This window comes from Ips typographus, linkage group LG15, assembly GCF_016097725.1.
Source record: "Ips typographus isolate SLU linkage group LG15, UJ_Ityp_2.0, whole genome shotgun sequence".
NCBI lineage: Eukaryota > Metazoa > Arthropoda > Insecta > Coleoptera > Curculionidae > Ips > Ips typographus.
In genome coordinates, this window is record NC_138436.1 from 5,085,143 (window position 1) to 5,097,919 (window position 12,777).

Below are 12,777 nucleotides of genomic sequence, written 5' to 3' on the forward strand. Positions count from 1 at the left end.
TTTTTCGAACACCCTTCCTCACTAAAACAATTGTTACATATTATCAATATCAACTATCAAGTTCAAGTCAGTTCTAAATTTATCAAACAGAACACTAGTTAAACCTTTTGTTAAAACGTCTGCAACTTGCTCAGTCGTTGGCAAGTATTTTACACTCACAGTTTTATTTGCTATTAAATCTTTAATGTAGTTAAACTTCACATCAATGTGCTTAAGTCGTTTATGATCAAATTTACTTGTTAATTTAATACAAGACTGATTGTCTGCAAAAATGTCAAAGATGTGTTTTTCAAAACCAAGGTCGAAGAGTAAGTTAGACAACCATACTCCTTCTTTTGATGCTTCTGCCAGTGCGACATATTCCGCTTCCGTTGATGAAAGACTTACAGTGGCTTGCTTTTTAGTACACCAACACACAACAGCTCCAAAAACTTTAAAACAGTATCCAGTTGTTGACTTCCGATCATGCAAATCACCAGCCCAATCGGCATCGGCATAACCAACTAACATCACTTTTTCATTCTTTGGATAAAACAACTCCAAATTAATTGTACTTTTAAGATATCTAAGAATTCGTTTTAACTTGGTCCAAAGTTGTTTTATCGGTTTGCTTTGATGTCTACTACTTATTTATTATTTTGTCTACTCTTTACCGAGTAGCTTAAATCCGGTCTTGTTGCCAGCATCAGGTACATAAGTGAACCCACCAATTCGCGCATTGGTAGATTTTCATCTGTTTCTTCAGTGTCCGTTTCTTCAAAAATAACACATCCAGCCTCCATTGGAGTTTTTACTGCTTTACATTCACTCATGTTAAAACGACTTAATATCTGTGCAATATAGTTCTTTTGACTTAAGTACAGACCTTTTTTACTAATTATAGTATTTATACCCAAAAATGTTTTTATATCACCTAAATCTTGCATTTCAAAATTTGATTTTAACTTTTCCTTTAAATTTGTGATTTCTTGATCATCATCACCCACAATTAAAAAATCATCCACATACAAAAGTAGATACATTTTCCCTTCCTTAATATGTTTAATATAAAGACAAGGATCATTTTGTGATCTTACAAATGATTGTGCTTGAATAAATCCATCAAACTTTTTATTCCAACAATATGGGGATTGGTTCAGCCCATACAAAGCTTTATTCAGCTTACATACTTTATCTGTGTTTTCAAAACCTTCTGGAATGGACATGTAAATATCTTCTTCTATTTCACCATGTAGAAACGCGGATTTAACATCCATCTGTTGAGCAATTAAATTTTTGTAATTTGCAACAGCAAGTGATGTTCTTGCTGTAGTTAACCTAGCTACAGGAGCATAGGTTTCACTATAGTCAAATCCTTCTTTTTGCATAAATCCTTTTGCAACAAGTCGAGCCTTATATTTGAAAACCTTTCCTGTTGAATCCTTCTTGATTCTAAAAACCCATTTACAATTTATAATTTTGACGTTTTGTGGTTTCTCTACAAGTGTCCAAGTTCGGTTTTTATTTAAGGCACTTATTTCTTCTAGTACAGCTTCATTCCAAAGATTATAGTCAGGTCTCGATTTTGCATCCTCAAGGCTTGTTAGCACTTCTTTTGTTATAAGTGAAATATTTAATGCCATATGTTCCAGATCATCATCTCTAAGGTAGTCACTTAATTACTTTGGAGTTTTCCTGACTCTCATACTTCTTCTATTTTCTCCTTCAAAATGATTTTCAGATATGGTTTCATCATTTTCGTCTATCATTGAGTCAGTTTCCTGATTTTGCCTCTGTTGAGTATCATTTTCCTCATAGCCATTTTGAATTGTGTTTGGAACATAAACTGCAGTCACATGTTCATTTTTGAAATCTTGAGCATCTTTGTCTCATCAAAAAACAATATTTCTTGCAATAACCAATTTTTCGTTTTTCGGATCCCACAACCGATAACCATGATCTGTGTACCCAATCATAAAATTTAGTTCACCTTTTGGGTCAAATTTATTTCCTTGTTTCTGCTTAGGAATATGGCTATATGCCAGACAGCCAAAAATTTTTATATTTTTTTAGCTTAAGCTTCCTTCCATAGAATAACTCTGCAGGAGTTACATTTGTTTTTAATGCATTAGTTGGACTTCGATTTAATAAGTAGGTGGCACACAGAATAGATTCACCCCACAGGCTTTTGGGTAGGCCTGATTGCAGCAACATTGCTCGCCCTTTTTCTATTAAAGTCCTATTGAGTCGTTCGGCACATCCATTCTGTTCTGGATTGTATGGTACAGTATAACTTACCCTTATGCCTTTGGCATCACAAAGTTTACGAAAATCATTTGAGCAATACTCCCTACCATTATCACATCAAATAACCTTGATTTTTTTGTTTAATTGGTTCTTACCTTTTAAAGCATTCAAAGAAATCACTTTTATTTTTCAAAAGAAAAACAATACAAAAATGAGTATAATCATCAAGAAAGGTCAAGATATATTGCTTTTCATCATAAGTAGCTGGAGTAATAGGTCCACAAATGTCACTATGAACCAGTTCAAGAGGACTTTTAGTAACTTTATTCGCTACTTTATTGTATGGTAATCTAGTAATTTTTGTTTGAGCACAGACTGAGCAAATTTTACAATTTTCAGACATTTTCTTACTTAAATGTAAACCATCTACCATACTTGACAATTTTAGTATACTATTATTGCTTAAATGCCCTAACCTAGAATGCTACAAGCTAATATCATTAGTTGAATAACAAACATTTGCATTTTTCGATTCTGTTGAAATTTATTGTATACAAACTCCCTACTCTTTTACCTATAGCTAAAACCTTGTTATCTTTAGAAATAGATACAGAACCATTTTCAAAAACAATCTTTAAACCAGCTTTTTCAAGCTTTGAGGTAGATAACAAATTATGTCTTAAATCAGGGCAAAAATAGACATTCTTAATTTGGCCAGATTGACCACTTTTAAAGGTAATATTAATGTTACCAATTTTTGTGGCATTCAGTTTTACATTTGACTTTGCGACAACAATACTAACAACATTTTTAAGTGTACTTACAGAATCAAAGTATTTTTCATCATTAATCATATGGTCAGTCGCCCCACTGTCCACAATGCAACTTATGCAGTTTCCACCACAGCTGTTTGCCTCTTTCTGCTCCTCAGTACAAGCATTTGTTAAAAATGCAATAGGTGACTGATCATCATCAGCATCAGCGTCACAACTGGAGCCAGCCTGGTTTGCATGTCGTCTCGATATAGTCGGATTTTTACCTTTTGAGAATGATCATCTTTTTACATCTTTGTTTCTCGCATATCAAACATGTGAAATAAACAATTTTAACAAAAAAGGCACGTTATTAATTTTGTCATCCTGTCAAAATTAAAAACGTTGACATTTACTGTCACTTTGATATAAACAAATATCAAAGGTATAAAAATGATGCGCTACAATGAGCAAGCCCAAATGCTAATTCTAAATGTGCTGCTTTTTTTGGAGTTTTTTGGAGTGGAAAAGAAACAGTTTCCAGATGTCATCCCAATTGATTATTCCAATGTGTATGATAGACCATCACAGGCTTTAAAAGTGAGTACTGCTACCCTATGCCGCATGAAAAAGGCTGGAATTCCAGGTGACGACTCCTATTTTACCAACATTTCTAAGAAAATGTCGGTCAGTAAAACCAAAATAACCGCTTTTATGAAAAACAAAGAAGTTGATAATGTTAGTATGTCAAATTACTATTTTTGCCTTATTGTGCAAAGCACAATAACACAGCACAAAATCAATGAACATTAATAATATATTATGTTATTAGGAGTAGAAGAAATCTTTAAGTGAGTGCAAGCACACCTATTCACTGAATGAATGATGATTAAACTGAAACTCTCATGATCATGTGATTTTCAAGGCACTTGATCATCAGTCACTTCCGAACGCACTAATTTTTCAAAGCATTTGTAGGTTAAAATTTGTGATCTAATTCTAGACATACGTGTTTTTTCACCTGCTTGACGTCATTGATTGAATGAAAAACTTTTTGCCTCGATATGGGTCCATTCCAGGAGGTATTCCTCCTGCCATTGTTGCTATGTGTATCCTGCGGATTATCTCCTGCATAAAAAGCAGCAGAGTTACCAAATGCTTCAGCAGTACTGCTTTTACACTTCATTTCATGGTCAAGCAAACTCCCCTTTACAAACTCCAAGGTAAGTTTATTTGAATCAAGAGTCTCCAAGGCTGTCACAATTGGGTCCAGACTTTTTGGCAGTGTCAGTAGTAAGTGACACACAATATCTGTTTCATCAAGTTTTGCTCCAACAGACTTTAACTCCCTTACAACTTCTTCAAACTTAATAAAATGAGACTCTAAACTATTACCTGACTCCAACTTCATAGTCAGTAGTTTCTTTCTGAGATATAACATTTGAAAAGCAGTAGTTTTATCTTTAATATATTCCAAGTGACTGTTTGCCACACACTGAACGATTATACTTTTGCATTTTCGGTCAAGCTTAAGGAATTCTTCTGTGAGTTGATTAGCAGCCTCTTCTTCAATACACTTTTTAACATAATGGCTATCTAATATAATTTCCATACGGAATTTCCAATGATCAAAGTTTTTGCCATCAAATGGTTGAATACAAAACTTCTCACTATCATTACTACTCCAAGCCATGTTGAACAATCAGGTTCCAGCTAAACTGTGTACTAATTTACAAAGGTTAAACCTCTGATACAATGTGCTTTCTTCCTTAGTAATTTTGAGGGTCTGGGCCCATAACCTGTCGTTGCTTCGCGGTTAAGTGAATTACGCCCTCAATACTAATGAGTGAAAAATAGAAAACAGCACTACAGTAGATGTAACTTTATTTTTATTTAAATAAATCTCAAAGAAAACTAAAGACGGGGTTAAAAACATGTTAACCCGAACAAGAAGTGAAAAGGCGGTAAATCATTACTTCTGTCTAACAACTTAATCTTGACTAGACTTATGATGTTTGACATTTGTCATAAGTCACTTAACAGTAGACATTACTAACTTATACATATACACATAGGTGGTTTTATTGGTATTTTAACAGGACTAGTAGCTTTGGAGTCCATTGAAGCTGTTATACTTACTGAGTTGGGAAATAGGGTTGATTGACTTCCAGATATTTTGACTCCTATCAAACACAGATTGAACATGACAACTTTGATAAACAGTTAAAAGAAAGGGAATTATTTAAAAATTCATATTATGCTTTGTTTTCCTTTGCAAAATCAATCTTGAAAGGTTTTCGGGATAATGAAAGTAGCAGTAGCAATAAACACACTTCTCAAAGTATAGCTCAAGGTTTTGATAATAATCTTCAATCTAGGCCTAAGCTTCCCTCAATTCTACCTAAATTCTATGGAAATTTTGACAGTTGGCAAGAATTCAGGGATACATTTAAGTCTTTGGTTCATGACAATGTAAACATTTCAGATATTGAAAAGTTTCATTTCTTGAGAGTTTCATTAGCGGGGAGTGCAAAGAAAATTTTACAGAATTTTTAAATCAGTTCTGCAAATTACTTGGTGGCTTGGGATTTGTTGTGTGAAAGGTTTGACAACAAATCTATGCTTGTCAATAACTATTTAAAATCACTTTTTAAAATTCCTAATATAACTAAAGAATCATCTAAAGATATTCGAACTTTATTGAATATTATAAATAAGAATCTTAGGTCTTTGGAGGCCGTAAATGTTCCAGTGGTAAGTTGGGACACAATTGTTATTTTCTTCATGACAAGTAAGTTAGACCCAGTGACTGCTAGAGAGTGGCAGGAATAAAAACCAAAAAATGAACTTGCAACATTGGAGGAGTTTAAGTTATTCATTAAATCAAAAGCTGAGTTGCTTGAGACTTTGGAAGCAACTTCCAAAGAGTCAAAGTCAAATAAATTTCAAGTAAAATGATTGCATAGTGTGGTAAAGCAACAATTTTGTCCTGTTTGTAAAAATAGTCACTTGATTGTAAATTGTGAATTATTTTTAAAACTTTCAGAGTACGAACGGTATGATAAACCCAACCGCCTTAAATTATGTCTTAATTGTTTAAGATCAAATCATATGAGCAAGGAATGTTCATCAAGCAGTTGTTGAAAATGCTCTGGTCGACATCATACCCTTCTGCACTATTCCAAAAGGAAAACAGGTGATAATATTTCTGAGTTCAAAGATAATACAATTGGATCCTCTGGTCAACTTCCAACTGGGCCTAATCAGGATCGAGTAGAGTCTTTGCATTTCAGCACGTCATTGTCAAATCATTGTGATGTTTTATTGTCAACAGCACTGGTGCAAGTTGTTAATCATTCTGGTGAAGTTGTAACAGCTCGTGAGCTCGTAGGGTTCACACAAAGGAAAGAACTTTGTAAATTCACACTAAAAATTAACTTTATTACAAATTTGGCAACAAAATCGCGACACGCAAAACAGAAGCATCCGCTCTTGTTGTTGGCCATCGGCCGTCTCTCATGCCTCGTTCGACTTCTCTCGAACGACCGGCGCTGCCATCTCTCCCCACGCACACGCACTAAACTTCTTTTTTTTTTTTCAACCAGCACTTAAACCACTACACAACCCCCCAATTAAATCGATCCTTACAGTAGATTTAATTCTAAAATTAGTGCTAGGATACATTAACGCTGTAAACTAACAATACAAAATCAATGAGGACAAATAAATACACAGACTCATTGATATCTGTAAAGTGCAAAAACGGTAATCTAACATAAACAGTCTACTGTTTCCTTAAATAACCTTAAATTAACAACATTTTGTTTGTTAATTTCCTTACCCTTAAGGTCACTGATAACGTATGAATTTGGACCGGCGCACCTGAGAATTTGGAATGGTCCCTCAAATAACAAAAATAATTTTTTAATGGTCCGATCCGCTGCTGAGGACAACTCATGACTTCGGACAAGTACCTTATCCCCTACCTTAAAAGTAACCTCTTTAACTCCTAGATTGTGTTTGTCGGCACGCCGTTCTGCTTTGGTGATTAATCTATTCCTTGCTAAACAAAGGATTTTTGACCTATCGATGTTCAAGTTTTCATCCGGTGGAAAATTAATGAAACGCTCAATTGGTTGTGCTGCTCGGCGTCCAAATTGCAAAAAATAAGGTGCAAACCCAGTCGTTTCATTGATAGCGTTGTTTAAACACTCTTCAATAAACCCTATCACAAATGCCCACCTGGTGTGTTTATCGAAGCAATATGAACGCAACAATCGCCCAATCTCACGATTGTAACGCTCTGTCATGTTGCCTTGGGGAAAATACACTGAGGTGTGCTTTACCGCAATACCATTTTTACTTAGACTGTCCAACCAATGTTTTCCCGCGAATTGTGCCCCGTTATCGCTCAAAATACATTGAGGCTTTTGCACCTGTGGTACATAATGCTCCAATACCCGATTTACTATAGCCTTAGAGCTAGCTTTCTTAAGAGCATACAGCTTGCAAAATTTGGAAAACGCATCCACTAAGACCAACAGCTGTGTGGCACCTCCCCTCGATTCAGGCCCTAGAACACCATTCAAACACCTAATAAGGCTTGCCATTGATGTAGACAATCCAAAAGGTAGCCTTTGGAACGTATAAGACTCATTTTCAAACACAAAACCAACATACTGAGAATGTTCCGGTTTAATCGCAATCTGCCAGTATGAAGCCGTCAAGTCGATTGTACTCACTACCATTCGCGCTTTAAAACTAGCCAAAAGCTCATTGGGGTTTGGCGGAAGAATGAAATCCTGCTTCATTCTTTTATTGAGGTTCCGCGCATCCAAGCAAACTCGGACTGATCCATCTTTTTTCATCACCGTGACGAGAGGTGAGATATGGTCTGTTTTTTGTTTTTTAATTACCCCCCCAATTCAACATCTCTTTAATCTGCTCTCGGACCGCTTCTCGGTGTGCAAATGCCACAGGATAATTTCGACAAAAGAAAGGACAATCATCCACCATTTCTATGACGTGAACATAAGACTTCACCTTTCCTGGCGACTCCGAAAAAACGCCATCGTATCGATTTAAAAGCTTTATTAACGCCCCGCAGTTTTCGACGGAAGTGTCAGCTCTGCCGACCACTAGTTCCTTATCTGTCATTGAATAACCCTGTTTGCTAACTTCCATCATGCTGCCAGTCCCTTCGCTTCCTACAGCTGCAAATGAAACACACTGGTCTGCCTTCTCCTCGTCTCCAGAAACAGCAGCATACCTAATGATAATTTCCCGATCAGCTAATTTAACAACCATAACTGATTTGTGAAAATCCATTTCAACCTTATGTTGCAGCAGCCAATCAAACCCAAAAATAGCATTCTGATTTAGACCTGGCACGATTAAACATTTCACATCTAACCAGACCCCAGATTTTTTTAACAAAACCGGCAAAAGTATCTGAAATTTAACTCTCTGACGCTTTCCTCCAACTGCAACCTGAATAGCAACATTTGTTACTGGCAATAATGGTACCCCAAGTTGCTTCACCACTCGATTATAAAACTCCTCAGATATAGCCGAAATCTCACTACCTGAGTCGATTAAAATCTGAACATCAATCGATCCCACTTGAGCATCAATAAACGCCGCCCTTAAGTCACATGTACTTTCAGATATCTCGATTTCCTCCTCCTCAAAATCGCTAAATAAATCAAGATCTTCATTGAAAGTCGTCACCTGCATCTCTCGTACTTCCCGATTATCAGTTTGACGACCCTGTCTCCACTCCTGCCCATCATTCCTATTTCTATGCGCGTGCGTGTTACTTGAACTTGTTTGGACTCCACGTCCACTCCTATTAACTCCCTGCTCCGTCGGCGGTTCAGGAGTATCATCTCCACAAGTCAGATCAATGCTAGTTAAATACTCATCCACCTCATCAAACTTTTTCAGACCTAGTGTAACAATTCCTCTTTGAACATCCGAGGCAAAATGTTTGCTAAGCAGCTTATCGTATCTCCTCAATAGGAACCGACAGATAACCCGCCTGATTACAGAGATTTAAAAAATATTCCGAACGGCTGCCTTTTTCGTACTTACCGTAGTTTAACTTTAAAAACAACTCACGCTGCCTATCTACCCCCCAGAATTTATCACAGAAAGCTTTTTCAAAATCCTGAAAAGTAAAAAACCCGCTTTCCTTAATATCAGCCCAATCAGCTGCCATACCCCTTAGTGCGGATAAAACAAGGCCCAATTTAAATTCCTGTGGTACGCCGGTTTCACTGAAAATTCTTTTTATTTTCTTAATAAATGCCATAGGATGACACTTCCCATTGGGATAAAAAAACACATTATTTCCCCCCAACTCCTTAAAATTAGAAATGTAAGAACGGTCGTGACCTGAAGGGTTCGGGTTTAACAACGGCTTATCGCGTACAATTTCCCTTAACTCCTGATCAATATTAACATCCGCCTTATCCGCAGCTAACTTGTCTACAGTTACTTGCAACTTAGCTATTCCAGTCGCTAACTGCGATAACGTAGCCTCCAAACCATTCAACGGATTACTGTCTCTGCCCGAACGGTTAAAAACTACATCTCCAACACTACTTCTACGGCTTTCGTCCTCATAAACAAAATCATCCAGCCGTTTATTTTTATTTCTTTTAGGAGGCATGATTATCAGTAAAATAAATATTCACTTCAAAATCAAAAACAAAACATTCATCACTTACTAGCAACTTATAAAAATAAGCCAAACCCCCCAAAACGCCAATTTAAAATGTTATTTGCTACCCTTGTGCAAATTAAAACCAACAAAATTAATACTAGGTAGAAAAACAATGCATTCGAACAGACAATGTAACGATATCATACAGTTAGAGTCTGTACACGCTATGCAATGCAGCAAAATTTGCTTAAATGATCGTCACTTTTCGTCACAGCTGTGTAAGATAAACACTCGAAGAAAATCCAGCGAGTTTTTCTTAGCAGGATTTCAACGACGTAGTAAAATTGGGCCAATCTTACCAAAACTGATTTTCCGTACTGTCTCGTCTAACTCTCCCACCTCGTTAACGATCGTTAGCGCTCCATCTCGATTTTGATTTTCGATTCTTTTCGCCTGTTCTTCCTTGTGCCTCGGGTTGGGCGCCAATGTAACAGCTCGTGAGCTCGTAGGGTTCACACAAAGGAAAGAACTTTGTAAATTCACACTAAAAATTAACTTTATTACAAATTTGGCAACAAAATCGCGACACGCAAAACAGAAGCATCCGCTCTCGTTGTTGGCCATCGGCCGTCTCTCATGCCTCGTTCGACTTCTCTCGAACGACCGGCGCTGCCATCTCTCCCCACGCACACGCACTAAACTTCTTTTTTTTTTTCCAACCAGCACTTAAACCACTACAAAGTGATGACTTGCAGAGCTCTCTTAGACACTGGTTCCCAGTCAAATTTTATAAGTGAAGCCACAGTCAGATCGTTACTTCATGTCATCCATACCAGTTGAATTTATCGACGCCTCAGGTTACCAAAGTTATCGATGGAAAATGGATCGTGACCATACCAAAACGACTTGTTAGCACCGCTGATTGTAATAAGGACAAAACATCAATTCCATTATTTGGATCCTATTTAATTGAAGTACCTATCGTGTTGAAATATCTTACTAATTGTATAAATGGCAACATCCTTACTATTTGGCTGACGTATGAAAAAATACAGTAGACATTATAACATGACATGCAAAAATTCGTTTGGGTATTTTTATTTTTGGTCTGAAACCGTCTGTAATGTCTGTATCGAGTCGTAGGGTCAGAAGTCAGATTAGTTTGTAATATTTTATGTATTCGATTATAATTACCAATAATTGTGGGCACAAGAGTGTTTTGTCTCGTAAGATAAGATCTTTTGTTTGTAAGACAGGCCTTAAAAAGGTAAGCCGAAATATTTCAACAATGTTCATTCTAACATTCAATGTTCTTTCTCACATAACATATTCTTTAGGCGCCTTTTTTTCAAGTCCAGTTATAATTCTGTCCGGATTCCTGTTTGAACTTTGTTTTCACAACTGTGCTGCAATCACACCAGTATCCAGTTACTTTAAATAAACTTATCTGAGTTTGAGTTTTCCTACACTGCAACAACATATCGATTGTAAATTACAAATACAATCGATTATGTTAGAAAGTCATAAACCTAGCCAATTGACATACAATCAAAATGAACAATTATTACACGGTGTCCCAAATTTGAGTAACGAACCAAACTTATGTTTTTTTAAATACAATGGCCAACTTTTTATCCAATATTGGAATTCTACGTCAAATTCTAGGCCTAATTGATGTAAAATGTTTGTATCGATATTCAACTGTTTCCGCAGCAGCGTCCTTGATTGATTGAATTTTGACCACCCCCTTAACTTCCTTATTTTTAATTTTAGTAAAAAAACTAGTTGTAGCAACTTAGTTGTAGATATTTAAGTCTACTTTACTCTGAGATAAACAGTTATTATTCAAGGTGTCCCAAATTTGAGTAACCAAATTAACCCTTAATCACACAGACGAGGCAATATTGTTAAAGTATAACAGATGCTGCGGCGGAAAAAAGTTGAATATTGATACAGACATTTTACATCAATTAGGTCTAGAGTTTGACGTAGAATTCAAATATCGAATAAAAACTTGGTCAATGTATTTAAAAAAACACAAGTTTGGTTTGTTACTCAAATTTGGGACACCCTGTATAAAAACAGTTTATCTAAGAGTAAAGTAGACCTAAATATTTACTAGTTTGGTATTTAACGTTTTTTTCTAAAGTCAAAATTAAGGAAGTTAAGGGGATGGTCAAAATTCAATCAATCACCCTGTACATTGTAGTGCACACCCTCTCAATCTTGCTATTGCTGACTCTTGTTCACAGGCAGATGTGAGAAATTGCGTTGATTCGGGAGCTATTACCGGCTGATCATCAAAAAAGCCTGCTTGCAATGTGTGAAACACGGTGGGTTCAAAAGCATGAAGCTGTTATGAGATTTAAGGAAATTTATCCAGCGATTGTGAATGCTCTCGAAGAACTCCAATCTAGCCACAATAAAGAAACATCGCAGAAAGCTGTCCAAATGCTCAATACACTTCGATCTTCGAATTTTGTATACTGTTTCTCCAAAAAGTCATGAGCTATACATTGTCGCTATCAAAACAACTACAAGCAGTTAACATCGACCTCATAACAGCATTCAGCCACGTGGATGATGTTATTAATGCTTTACAATTTTTGAGAAATAAAGTTGACGAAGAGTACTTTCCCTTCATCTGTATGAAGACGCAAAGTGATACTCTAAGAAAATGGTGGTATACTGCAAATGCCACGTATCGTTGGAAGACAAATAAATCGCTTTAACACTCCTTCGGATATATGCACGTACTACAGAATAAATTTATTCACCCCATTTCTAGAGCACACAATTCAACAATTAATAGAGAGATTTGCGAAACACCCTAAAGTAGTGAAAATGGTGAGGTTTTGTTTTTTGTTCATCAATCCCAATCCTCTGACCGGTTTCGCCGTATAACGGCTCATCAGAGAGACTATAGGGCTTGATTACCAAAGAACAAAACCTTCATTCCAGTATAGTCAACTGGATGCCAGAATTGAGTGTTGTGCAATATCTGTACTCAACTCTATGAGTTAGAAAGTACAGATGGCGTTCCCAAATCTAGGAACAGCCCCATTAATGCCGCATCATTCGGTAAACACCGATGTTAAAGTGGACAATGAAATTATTGTTTAGTATATGATA